Source organism: Artemia sp. Qi Xiang Cuo, chromosome 5 (assembly GCF_049724085.1).
Source record: "Artemia sp. Qi Xiang Cuo chromosome 5, ASM4972408v1, whole genome shotgun sequence".
Classification (NCBI taxonomy): domain Eukaryota; kingdom Metazoa; phylum Arthropoda; class Branchiopoda; order Anostraca; family Artemiidae; genus Artemia; species Artemia sp. Qi Xiang Cuo.
This window is the reverse complement of record NC_142798.1, coordinates 21,507,321-21,521,147: the sequence shown is the minus strand read 5'-3', so window position 1 is coordinate 21,521,147 and position 13,827 is coordinate 21,507,321.

Below are 13,827 nucleotides of genomic sequence, written 5' to 3'. Positions count from 1 at the left end.
TTAGATAAACATAATCTTGATTACAAGTAGGATTTGGATATGAGGCTTCAAGATCCTTTTAAATCCTTCACATTCTAACGTTTCAAGTCCTTTTTTTCTAGGTTTGTCTTTCAGTCAGATATATTTGAATTCGCAGACCTGTTGGGTTTCTACTTGTTAATTTGATCTACTTCTTCTTAAATGGTTGAAAATGCTGAAAAGAAGACTGGGGCAAGGCACAGACAGAGATAATAGAGATCATACCGCCTAAAAATTGTTTTTTTTGCACTCAAATAATATAGATAATTTCTTAGACCACACTGCTTTTCCATTTACGAAAAATTTAGCGAGAAATCAGGTTTTAATTTCAACAAAGCAGTGAATAAAAATTTAAAGCAAAACAACAATTAAAAAACAACAACTATATAGTCCAAATATTTTGACCCCATGTCCGGGAGCCTTTCTAAACGGGAAAAAGTGAAAAAAAAAACAAAAAACAGTTGTCTCAAAAAAAAAAAAAAAAAAACACAATTAAACACATGAACAAAATAAATAAAAAAACAAATAAGAAACCTCGCATTATAAACAAACTTCCAGCACTGATTTTACAATGTAAGAATAAAACCAAAGTGAGTGTTTATATTGAAACATTGGTCACTTTCCTCTTAACATTCAGTATATAAATGGGAATCTATTAAAAGTGAAAACTATAATAACTTGAACAAACGAAAAAGGTCACCAAACCCCAAGTCCGTCATCCCTAACTAAATCTCACAGGCTAATAAACAAACTCATGAATTATAAATCAATTGGATTTTTTTGTTTGCTAGTTTAGCCACAGTCTGTTGACTTGTTCCAGCTTTGACCCCTTTCTGACTTTTATTCGCAAGGTTATCAGTTGTTCCAGGACAATTATGTAAATCACTACTGGTTGACGATTTTCCTGCTCCTTAATTTAACTATTATATATTGAGTTTAGCCTAAAATCCCCTTCATCTCTATTAATATTAATATCCCCATAGATAATTTTTTCTGTTTCTATAATTTCTCTGAAACTTTGCAAAAGTCGTACAGACGTATCTATAATTTTTGTTTGATCGAATAAAATATAGTGATGAGGAAAGTCAAATGCGTGTTCAGCTACAGCTGATTCAAACGTTTCCCGTTTTTGATTATGTTTTAGCAAGCAATCAATCGCATTTTGTATTGCTGTGACCTATTTTCTAAATTCTACGGTGTTCTTCCAGCGTAAAATTTACCACAAGGGCATGGAATTTTGTATACTCCCCTTTGTATGTTTCTTGGAACCTTGTCTTTTCCATTATTTAGCAAAGAGCTTATAGTTTGTCCTGATTCAAATGCTGTTCTTATGTTTTTTTTTTAGTTCTCTGCTTAATTTCTATGAGAATATTGGGATATAATGCAAAGTTATGTAATTTGTTTGTTGAATTGACTCATCTTCTTCTAATATTATAGGTTCCATTAACTTTTTTACTTTTTTTTTTCCTTTTTTCAATTATTTGAGAAATCATATTTTTGGAATATCCATTACCTAGAAGAATGCCCTTAATGAAAATTAGTTCACTACTCATGTATTCTAGGGATGCTAATTTAATAGCCTACAAACCAAAGAAATTTCTACACCCCTTTTACTTAGATCGGGTAATTTGATGCGAAAGACAAATAACGGTTGTTGTTAGTCGGTTTACGGTAAATTGAAGAAGCTAGTTCATTATTTTTTCAATGGATCCAATTTTCCAGAAACGGTAACTTATTCTCTGTTTCTTTTTCAATTGTAAAAACTAATTCCCCACCCAAAATATTTAAACGTTCCAGAAAATCTTCAGTTTGTGATTCCCCATAATTCCAAATAACTAAAACGTCATCCATATATCTGCCCCAAAATTTAGGTTTTAAAAGATATGCTTCTATAGCTAAAGTTTCTACATACTCAACATAAATATTTGCTAGCAGCGGACTTAAGGGTCGCTACTCCCCTAATTTGATGGTAAAAATTATCCCTAAACTTGAAATAATAAGTATACCTGCTAGTTATTTTAACTAAATTTAATATAGTTTCTGTTTTAATTCCCGCATATTTTGACATAAAATCAATGTATACGTATATACCTTTCGATAAATCTTTTATTATTTTATCCAAAAAAAAACTTGATAAACATAAAAATGAGATAGAAAAAAGGACCAGCATCCACATAAATGACTTTTCAGTTTTCAGTGATATCGTTCAATATTAATGAAACTAAGGACAGACTTTTCCACTGACAAACTATGCAGCCAGTACGATCTAGTTTGATTACAGGAGCATCTTTAAACTTCAGCTACCCTTAATTTTCTGCGACGAAGTCAAAATCACATAGCATTTCTAATCGCTACCAGGGTAACTGGTGGCCGTCTGCCACGTGGTCTTGCATGTATCTTTAAGCGAAATGTATTTCGAAATGCATTATCTTTAGCGAAGCGAAATGCATTATCTTTAAGCGAAATATCTTTAAGCTTATATGCCCCCAGGGCATAACTTACAACTCTAACCCTGAGGGCTGTGGGGGGAGTGTCATTCTCAAAGATATTATTTATTTCCAGACCTTTCACCTACTTTGAACAAAATGGCTATCTCAAAATTTTGATTGGATGTGTTTGGATAAATGGTGGGTGTTAAGGGGTGTTAGTTGCCTTTCAGTCACTTTCCAGTATTAAAAAGGGCACTAGCCATTTCAACTTCCAATCAAATGGGCCCTTTTTGAAGTTTCTACGACAACACTTTCTATAAAAACCTTAAATGCCCCCAGGGAACAACGGTCAGGGAACAACTCGAGAAATTACGAACGGCGAAAGTAATTGGCCATGTAGTCGTGCTTAATTTCGATTTTATCGTCAAGTCTGACTATAATGTGTGTAATAGTGTGTAATATATACGTTGAACAAAATGACTATCTAAAAATTTTGATTGGATGTATTTGGGGAAAAGGTGGGCGTGAGAGGGGGGTTAGTTGCCCTCCAATCACTTTCGACTATTAAAAAGGGCACTATCCGTTTCAATTTCCAATCGAATGATTCCCTTTTGAATTTTATACGACAACACTTTCTATTAAAAAAAAAAAAACTTATTTGCCCCCAGGGCATAACTTATAACTCTTGCCTTGAGGGCTGTGGGGGAAGTGTCATCCTCAAAAACATAATTTTTGGACTTTTTAACTACGTCGAACGAAATGGCTATCTCAAAATTTTGATTAGATGTGTTTGGGGAAATGGCGGATGAGAGAGGGGTGTTAGTTATCCTCCAATCACTTTTGACTATTAAAAAGGGCACAAGCCCTTCTAATTTCCAATTAAAGGAGCCATTTTTGAAGTTTCTAAAAGATTACTATCTATCAAAACCTTATATGCTCTCATGGCATAACTTACAACCCTTGCCCCGAACGCTCTGAGGGGGTTATCATCCTCAAAGACCTAGTTTCTAAAACTTTTAAACTAGGTCGAACAAAACGGCTATCTAAAACTTTTGATTGGATGTGTTTGGGTAAATGGTGGGCGTGAGAGGGGGTTAGTTGCCCTCAAATCACTTTCGACTATTAAAAAGGGCACTAGCCCTTTGAATTTCGAATTGATTGAGCCCTTTTTCAAGTTTCTAGGATTCTACGACAAAGCTTTCTATAAAAACCTTATGTGCCCCCAGGGTATAACTTACAACCCTAACCCTTAGGGCTGTGGGAGGGGTGTCATTCTCAAAGATGTTATTTATTTCCAGACCTTTTACCTACTTTGAAAAAAATGGCTATTTCAAAATTTTGATTGGATGTGTTTGGATAAATGGTTGGTGTGGAAGGGGTGTTAGTTGCCATTCAGTCACTTTCCAGTATTAAAAAGGGCTCTAGCCATTTCAACTTCCAATCAAATGGGCCCTTTTTGAAGTTTCTACGACAACACTTTCTATAAAAACCTTAAATGCCCCCAGGGAACAACGGTCAGGGAACAACTCGACAAATTACGAACGGCGAACGTAATTGGCCATGTAGTTGTGCTTAATTTCGATTTTATCGTCAAGTGTGACTGTAATGTGTGTAATATATACGTTGAACAAAATGGCTATCTAAAAATTTTGATTGGATGTATTTGGGGAAAAGTTGGGCGTGAGAGGGGGGTTAGTTATCGTCCAATCACTTTTGACTATTAAAAAGGGCACATGCCCTTCTAATTTCCAATCGAATGAAGCCTTTTTGAAGTTTCTACAACATCAATATCTGTAAAAACCTTATATTACCCCTGGGAATAACTTACAACCCTTGCCCCGAGGGTTCTGAGGGGGTTATCATCCTCAAAGACCTAGTTTCTATGACTTTTAACTAGGTTGAACAAAATGGCTATGTAAAACTTTTGATTGAATGTGTTCGGGGAAATGGTGGGCATGAGAGGGGGTTTAGTTGCCCTCAAATCACTTTCGACTATTAAAAAGGGCACTAGCCCTTTGAATTTCGAATCGAATGAGCCCTTTTTCAAGTTTCTAGGATCCTACGACAAAGCTTTCTATAAAAACCTTATATGCACCCAGGGCATAACTTAAAACCCTAACCCTGAGGGCTGTGGGGGGAGTGTCATTCTCAAAGATATTATTTATTTCCAGACCTTTCGCCTACTTTGAACAAAATGGCTATCTCAAAATTTTGATTGGATGTGTTTGGATAAATGGTTGGTGTGGAAGGGGTGTTAGTTGCCTTTCAGTCACTTTCCAGTATTAATGAGGGCACTAGCCATTTCAACTTCCAATCAAATGGGCCCTTTTTGAAGTTTCTACGACAACACTTTCTATAAAAACCTTAAATGCCCCCAGGGAACAACGGTCAGGGAACAACTCGAGAAATTACGAACGACGAACGTAATTGGCCATGTAGTCGTGCTTAATTTCGATTTTATCGTCAAGTCTGACTATAATGTGTGTAATAGTGTGTAATATATACGTTGAACAAAATGGCTATCTAAAAATTTGGATTGGATGTATTTGGGGAAAAGGTGGTTGTGAGAGGGGGGTTAGTTGCCCTCCAATCACTTTCGACTATTAAAACGGGCACTAGCCGTTTCAATTTCCAATCGAATGATTCCTTTTTGAATTTTTTACGAAAACGCCTTCTATTAAAAAAAAAAAACTTATATGCCCCAAGCGCAGAACCTATAACCCTTGCCTTGAGGACTGTGGGGGGAGTGCCATCCTCAAAAACATAATTTTTGGACTTTTTAACTACGTCGAACGAAATGGCTATCTCAAAATTTTGATTGGATGTGTTTTGGGAAATGGTGGATGGGAGAGGGATGTTAGTTATCCTCCAATCACTTTCGACTATCAAAAAGGGCACAAGCCCTTCTAATTTCCAATCAAAGGTGCCCTTTTTGAAGTTTCTAAAATATCACTATCTACCAAAATCTTATATTCCCCCAGGGCATAACTTACAACCCTTGCCCCGAGGGCTCTGAGGGGGTTATCATCCTCAAAGACCTAATTTCTAAAACTTTCAATACGTTGAACAAAATGGCTATCAAAACTTTTGATTGGATGTGTTTGGGGAAATGGTGGGCGTGAGAGGGGGTTAGTTGCCCTCAAATCACTTTCGACTATTAAAAGGGCACTAGCCATTTCAATCTCAAACTGATTGAGCCCTTTTTCAAGTTTTTATGACAAAGCTTTCAATAAAAACCTTATGTGCCCCCAGGGTATAACTTACAACCCTAACCCTGAGGGCTGTGGGGGAAGTGTCATTCTCAAAGATTTTATTTATTTCCAGACCTTTCACCAACTTTGAAAATAATGGCTATCTCAAAATTTTGATTGGATGTGTTTGGATAAATGGTTGGTGTGGAAGGGGTGTTAGTTGCCATTCAGTCACTTTCCAGTATTAAAAAGGGCTCTAGCCATTTCAACTTCCAATCAAATGGGCCCTTTTTGAAGTTTCTACGACAACACTTTCTATAAAAACCTTAAATGCCCCCAGGGAACAACGGTCAGGGAACAACTCGACAAATTACGAACGGCGAACGTAATTGGCCATGTAGTTGTGCTTAATTTTGATTTTATCGTCAAGTGTGACTGTAATGTGTGTAATAGTGTGTAATATATACGTTGAACAAAATGGCTATCTCAAGATTTTGATTGTATGTGTTTTAGGAAATGGTGGGCATGAGAGGTGGGTTACTTGCCCTCCAACCACTTTCGACTATTAAAAAGAGTACTAGCCGTTTGAATTTCCAATCAGATGGTTCCTTTTTGAATTTTCTACGAGAACGCTTTCTATTAAAAAAAAAACTTATATACCCCTAGGAAATAATTTGCAACCCTTACTCTGAGGGCTGTGGGGGGAGTGTCATCCTCAAAAACATTATTTCTGGACTTTTTAACTACGTCGAACAAAATGGCTATCTCAAAATTGTGATTGGATGTCTTTGGGGAAATGGTGGGTGGGAGTGGGATGTTGGTTATCGTCCAATCACTTTCGACTATTAAAAAGGGCACAAGCCCTTCTAATTTCCAATCGAATGAGCTCTTTTGGAAGTTTCTACAACATCACTATCTATAAAAACCTTATATGCCCCCAGGGCATAACTTACAACCCTTGCCCCGAGGGCTCTGAGGGGGTTATCATCCTCAAAGACCTAGTTTCTAAAACTTTTAACTAGGTTGAACAAAAATGGCTATCTAAAACTCTTGATTGGATGTGTTTGGGGAAATGGTGGGTGTGAGAGGGGGGTTTGTTGCCCTCAAGTCACTTTCGACCATTAAAAAGGGCACTAGCCCTTTGAATTTCCAATCGAATGAGCCCTTTTTCAAGTTTCTAGGATTCTACGACAAAGCTTTCTATAAAAACCTTATATGCCCCCAGGGCATAACCTACAACCCTAACCCTGAGGGCTGTGGGGGGAGTGTCATTCTCAAAGATATTACTTATTTCCAGACCTTTCACCTACTTTGAACAAAATGGCTATCTCAAAATTTTGATTGGATGTGTTTGGATAAATGGTTGGTGTGGAAGGGGTGTTAGTTGCCTTTCAGTCACTTTCCAGTATTAAAAAGGGCACTAGCCATTTCAACTTCCAATCAAATGGGCCCTTTTTGAAGTTTCTACGACAACACTTTCTATAAAAACCTTAAATGCCCCCAGGGAACAACGGTCAGGGAACAACTCGAGAAATCACGAACGGCGAACGGCAATCAAATGGGCCCTATTAAAAAGGGCACTAGCCCTTTGAATTTCGAATCGAATGAGCCCTTTTTCAAGTTTCTAGGATTCTACGACAAAGCTTTCCATAAAAACCTTATATGCCCCCAGGGCATAACTTACAACCCTAACCCTGAGGGCTGTGGGGGGAGTGTCATTCTCAAAGATATTATCAAGTTTCTACGACAAAACTTTCAATAAAAACCTTATACGCCCCCAGGGCATAACTTACAACCTTTACCCTGAGGGCAGTGGGGGGACTATCATCTTCAAAGATATCATTTCCGGACCTTTTAACTACTTTGAACAAAATGGCTATCTCAAATTTGATTGGATGTGTTTGGATAGATGGTGGGCGTGAAAGGGGTGTTAGTTGCCTTACAATCACTTTCGGCTGTTAAAAAGGCCGCTAGCCATTTTAATTTCCAATCAAATGAGCCCTTTTTGAAGTTTCTGCGACAACACTTTGTATAAAAACCTTAATTGCCCCCAGGGAACAACGGTCAGGGAACAACTCGAGAAATTACGAACGGCGAACGTAATTGGCCATGTAGTCGTGCTTAATTTCAATTTAATCGTCAAGTCTGACTATAATGTGGCACGGGCATTATTTGATCTTCATTTCAAGTAATACCCCTGCCACATCATTGTCACGTCTATCGATAAGGAAAGCCATATATTATGAATAACAAGTCAATTTTCTTGACTTTAGCGTCACAATTGTATTTAAAAAAGCAAAAAATTAAAATAGCAAGAAATTAGTTTAAAGAGTTTGCACCAACAGTAATGTGTTAATAACTGTTCTCTATTATTACTAAGACTTCTTAAATTTTTTCAAATTCCTCTCCCAGATAGAAAAACTGTTGTTCTAAGTTTCATCTTTTCTAGTTTTAAAAATTATGCTTTAAACCTTGACTCTTATTGGTCAGTCAAGAAATTAATGTTTGAAAACAATGTTCAATTCGAGAAATTACGAACGGCGAACCTAATTGGCGCTGTAGTCGCGCGTAATTTTGATTTTATCGACAATTGTGACTATAATGTGGCACGGGCATAATACTAAAGAATATTTCCTACAATTTAAGACTGTACATTACTCACTATTGGCACTATAACTGGCAAGACCAAAATGCTACCTGATAAATCAATCCAATATTTTTGTATGCTGTTCAATAGCTTTGCGATTATTAAAAAATATTTAGTTTTACGCTTATATTTTTAAGATAATTTTAATTGTACACTGAAAGTTACTGATGTCACAACTGGTGTAACTCTATGAAAACTTTATAGAATCGTTTATTGTTGTCAGGCTACATACTCACCTTTGACTCCAAAAATCAATATTCCTGTTTTTTATACTTGATTTTTGTATTTTCAGTAAAACGCTAGTTTTTTTTATAATTCTAAAAGCATAGGGAAACATAATTAGTTGGTTTATTTGTACTAGTTTTATTGATATATATTCTGGCCATGCCACATCATAATCACATCTATCGATAAAGAAAGCCAAATATCATGAATGACAAGGCAATTTTCTTGATCTTAGCGTCACAGTTGCATTTAAAAAGCAAAAAATTTAAATTGTAAGAAATTAGTTTAAAGAATTTGCACCAACAGTAATTTGTGTCCAACTGTTCTCTACTAATACTAATGCCCTTGCTACATCATAGTCACATCTATCGATAATGAAAGCCAAATATCATGAATGGCAAGGCAATTTTCGTGATTTTAGTGTCACACTTGTATTTAAAAAGCAAAAATTAAAATTGCAAGAAATTAGTTTAAAGAGTTTGCACCAATAGTAATTTGTGTCCAACTGTTCTCTACTAATACTCAGTCTTCTTTACTTTTGTCAGACTTCTCTCCCAGATAGAAAAATGGCTGTTATAAGGTTCTATCTTTTCTAGTTTTAAAAATGTATGCCCTAAACCTTGACTCTGATTGGTCAGTCAAGAAGTTTATGCTTGAAAATTGAACAATGTTCAACTCGAGAAATTACGAACGGCGAACGTAATTGGCGGTGTAGTCGTGCCTAAATTATTTTATCGAAAAGTGTGACTATAATGTGGCACGGGCATAAATCTTCTTAAATTTTGTCAGATTCCTCTCCCAGATAGAAAAACCGATGTTCTAAGTTTCCATCTGTTAAAGTTTTAAAAATCCTGCTTTAAACTTTGACTCTGATTGGTCAGTCAAGAAATTTATGTTTGAAAGTTGAACTATGTTCAACTCAAGAAATTACGAACAACGAACGTAATTGGCGCTGTAGTCGTGCGTAATTTTGATTTTATCGACAAGTGTGACTATAATGTGGCACGGGCATTAGACATGCTCTTAGGGAGAGCAATTGATCTTAGGGAGAATATAATTAAGAACACGCTTAAGTCTGTGAATACGAACAAAAAAAACAACACCAATTTGAAACCAACTGCAATTCAATCCACAAGCAACATCTCCCAACACATGAATATTAATGAAGCAAGTGTCAACTCAAATATGTCAACTCGGTATAAAGGAGATTCAGTGTTATTAATAGGTGATTTAAACGCTTACACTGCTGAACAACCAGAACTAAATATGAATTTTGTTTCAGATGATGAGGACGACCCTGTAGCGGGGATCATTCCTTCAATGTATTTTATACCACGAATGAGCCAAGATAGAAAAAGGAGAGTTAACTCATGGGGGAGGAAACTGCTTGCACTGTGTGGAGGTTCTGGTTTGGCAATTGGTAATGGGAGATTTGGTGAGGATGGTAGCTTAGGTGAGTACACTTGTGTTTCTGGACCTTGCTTTAGTTTGATTGATTATATATTGGTTGACACTGGGCTCGAAATTGAATCCCTAAATGTGAAAGTGATACATCGAACAGGATCGGACCACTTTCTAGTTAAAGTAGAGTATATTATTTCTAGAAGGGAATATTGTTCGGTTGAGAGGAGTAATGAGGAGAGGTATGTGAATAAGGAAAGGAGGAAGAGAAAGGAGCAAGCAATTTTACCTCCTCTTTGAATCAATTGCAATTGGTCACATGAACAATGGGCACTGGTCCATGAGAAATTAATTAATGACCCCATAGCGAAAGAAATGGACCATCTGAAGTATGAGGCCGAGGTACCGAATGCCGACCCGGAAACAATAGCGAATAGGTTTTCACAAATTTTAAGCGAATCACTGGCATCAGTAAAATCAGCCGAGAAAAAGAATGAAAGTTTTTATGATGAAGAATGTAAATTCAGTAGCGTTAACTTGGATAAAATGTTACAAAATGTAAAGAATGCACCGAATGATGAATAAAAAAACAAGACATTAACAAGTTACCTTTTAGTACGTAAACAGCACAAAAAATCAATAAAAAGGAAAAAGGAAAATTATAAAAGCAAACAAAAGGCCACTCTTTTAAAGTGCTTTAGAGAAATTAACAGTAGGGAGTTCTGGAAAATCATAAAAAGAGATAGGCTAAAAGACCGACAGTCAGAGGTGCCCGCCCCCGAAACTTGGCCCGATTACTTCAAACTACTACAAGAAGATACCCAGGATAGCAACATACACCTACAAGAGACATTAGGTCTAGATAACTGTGAAGAAACATCATTCCCTCTGAACCAGGAAGATTACGTGTTATGCGACCCAATCACCCCGGAAGAAATTGAAGATTCGCTTAACAAAATACGAGGTGATTCAGCTCCCGGACCCGATGGAAGTCCTGTGAAGATCTTCGAAGCATTTCGGACTGTTCTTTTACCTTTTTTGGCCTTATTATTTAACCTAATTATTTCAAAGAGGGAGTGGCCAATGACCTGGAAAACCTCTGTTATTCGCCCACTTTATAAGAATGGTAATCCCACTGCACATAACAACTATAGACCAATAAGCCTCCTAAACAGTGCTGGGAAAGTTCTAAAAAATTATAGATAATAGGCTGGGTATGTGGATAGAAGAGAAAAAAATCTTGGTAGAAGAACAAGGTGGGTTCAGACCAGGTTAGTCTACAGTTGATAAAGTTTTTGTTATTAATGCTCTTGTAGAAAAGCACTGCAAAGGTAAAGGAAAATTATATGTGACTCTAATTGATTTGAAATCAGCATTTGATAGTGTAGATCGTGTTTGTTTGTTGAATGTATTAGTAAATCTAGGCCGACCAGCCTCTTTTTTACAAATTCTATCATCTCTGTATTCATTGAATAAATGTTTTGTGAATTTTGTTAGGAAGGGAATATCTCAGCCTTTTTTCTCGGAAAAGGGCGTGCGCCAAGGATGTACACTCTCGCCAAAATTATTTGCTATGTTTATTAATTATATTGTTACTTATTTCTAACAAAGATGGGCACCAACTCTCCAAGTGGGATATCTGAATATATCAATGCTACTATTTGCAGATGACGTTATTTTAGTGATAAAGACAAAGAATGATTTGAAAACTCTCTTGAATCTCCTTGAAAAATATTTGCAAGAGAAAAAACTAGAGGTGAATGTCACGAAATCCCAAGTCATGATTTTTAGCAAAAAAACCTTGGAATCCGCACCACAATTTTTAATTGAATGGAAAAATGCTGGAAGTGGTGGAAAAGGCCAAATACTTAGGTTTCATCCTTTGTCAAAATGGAAAATGGACGAATCGTATTACAACAATGGCACAGAAAGGAAGAAATGCATTATTTGGTATATACAGAAGCACACTAACAGCAGAAATAAGTGAACTACGCCTCCACAAACATATATTTAATACTAAAATTATGCCTATCCTACATTACGGATCAGAAATATGGGGGTATCAGCCGGCAAAGCAACTAGAAACCCTTCAACTTCAATATTATAAACGAGTTTTTGACCTACACAATACAACTCATACGTTAGTATTAAAAGGTGATATTGGTATATTTAACCTGAAATTGAAAAGATATACCCAAATCATCAAATTTTGGTTAAGACTTCTAGAACTTCCCCAGACTAGACTTGCCCGAGCAGCATATGAAGGTCTTCTCCTTCAGTGTAACAAAACATCAAGGACAGCACAAATCAAGAGGATATTAGATGAGAATGGATTTTCAATTTCGTGGGAGAAGGGAAAAGGGCCAGAGGATCATGAAAAGTTCTTCAAGGAATTTAGTTCAAGACTTGAAGACCAAGAAGTGCAACTATGGCAAGCAGCTGTGGACAAATCTCCGAGTCTTACTTTGTATAAAGAAGTAAAAGAGAATTTTGGTCAGGAGTTTTATTTCAAGCTGGGATTGCCCATTAAGTATTTGAGGATTTGGATTCAGATTCGAGCAAACTGTCTTCCAATTTATACTAAGGTTGCAAGGAAAAAGAGGGAAGGTCCGGAGGCCGGGTGTAGTTGCTTGAGATGTGGAGAAAATGATTATGGGTTGGGCCATTTCCTCCTCCGGTGTAAGCAACTCTCTCATTTAAGGGGATCAATTATCCAGGATGGGGAAGATAGGCTGCTTTGTGAGTTAATGAGGTCTAAGACTCCCTGTTATATTGTGGCAGTAGGAAATTTTGTATTGATGGGAAGGATGTCAAATGAAGTGTAATTTTTCTTTAGTAAATGTCTTTTTGTATATGGCTTTAGTTGGCTTTTAAATACAGATTATTATTATTATTATTATTATGAACTTAATCGGTCACCTAGTTCCAGAGGTCAGTGACAGCTTAAATGAGAACTCAATCAATATTCCAGATCCAGAGGTCAGTGACAATTTAAGTGTGAATTCAGCCAATATTCCAGTTCCAGGGGTCAGTGACAACTTGAGTATTATTAGTAAATTGGTTCCTGAAGCCAAATCAGGGAAGAATTCTATTGCCTGCCGTTTTCACTTGGCCAACAAGTGTATAAAAAGAGTGATTGTACCATTGTTCACCCTTGTATGTCTTTTTTAACTACTGGTCACTGTAACGACAATTATTGCTCCCTTTCCCATTCCAAACCCTGCCATAAATTTCAAAGTGGCCTTTGTTTCGAAACTAAGTGCATGTTATTACATTTGAAAAATTGTAAAATTTTTAATAGTAAAATAGTTACAAGTTCTCAATCAACCCAAAAGTGGAGCCCCCTTCATTGAATTAATAAAATTAGCTCGCCAGCGCATACTCAGCCTTTTTTTTATCCCAAATCCACCCTGCTCACTCAAAAAACTTACCACCCAGAAAAAAGCCCCATATTCCCAGCAAAATCCCTTCCCTCTTAACACTCCAGTTAACCCCTCCCAAGTTTAACCCCCTGAAAATACCACCATCTCATTTCCCTCCCTTATTTTCCCACCTCCGACCCATGGGTTTAAACCCTTATGCCCACCCTACCAGGGTGACTCTGGTCTGAGACCTTTTTCATTTAATAATTGTTGTTCTCAATATTCAAGTTTAGCCCCCATCAAGAAGTCCACTAGAACCCCTGACCGCATCTGTGATATAAAAAAAAGGAAAGTGTAAAAACGGTACCTTCACAAGTCGCTTTCGATTCCCCAAACTTTTGTTGAGCAACGCTGAAAGCCTTAACTTTGAAAAACTCAAAGAATTAGAAACCCTTTCTAAAATATATAGTTTAGATGTAATCGCTATTACTGAAGTTCAAGCTTAAAATTTGCACATGTTAAAGATTAACAATTTTTCTCAATTTATTAAACTG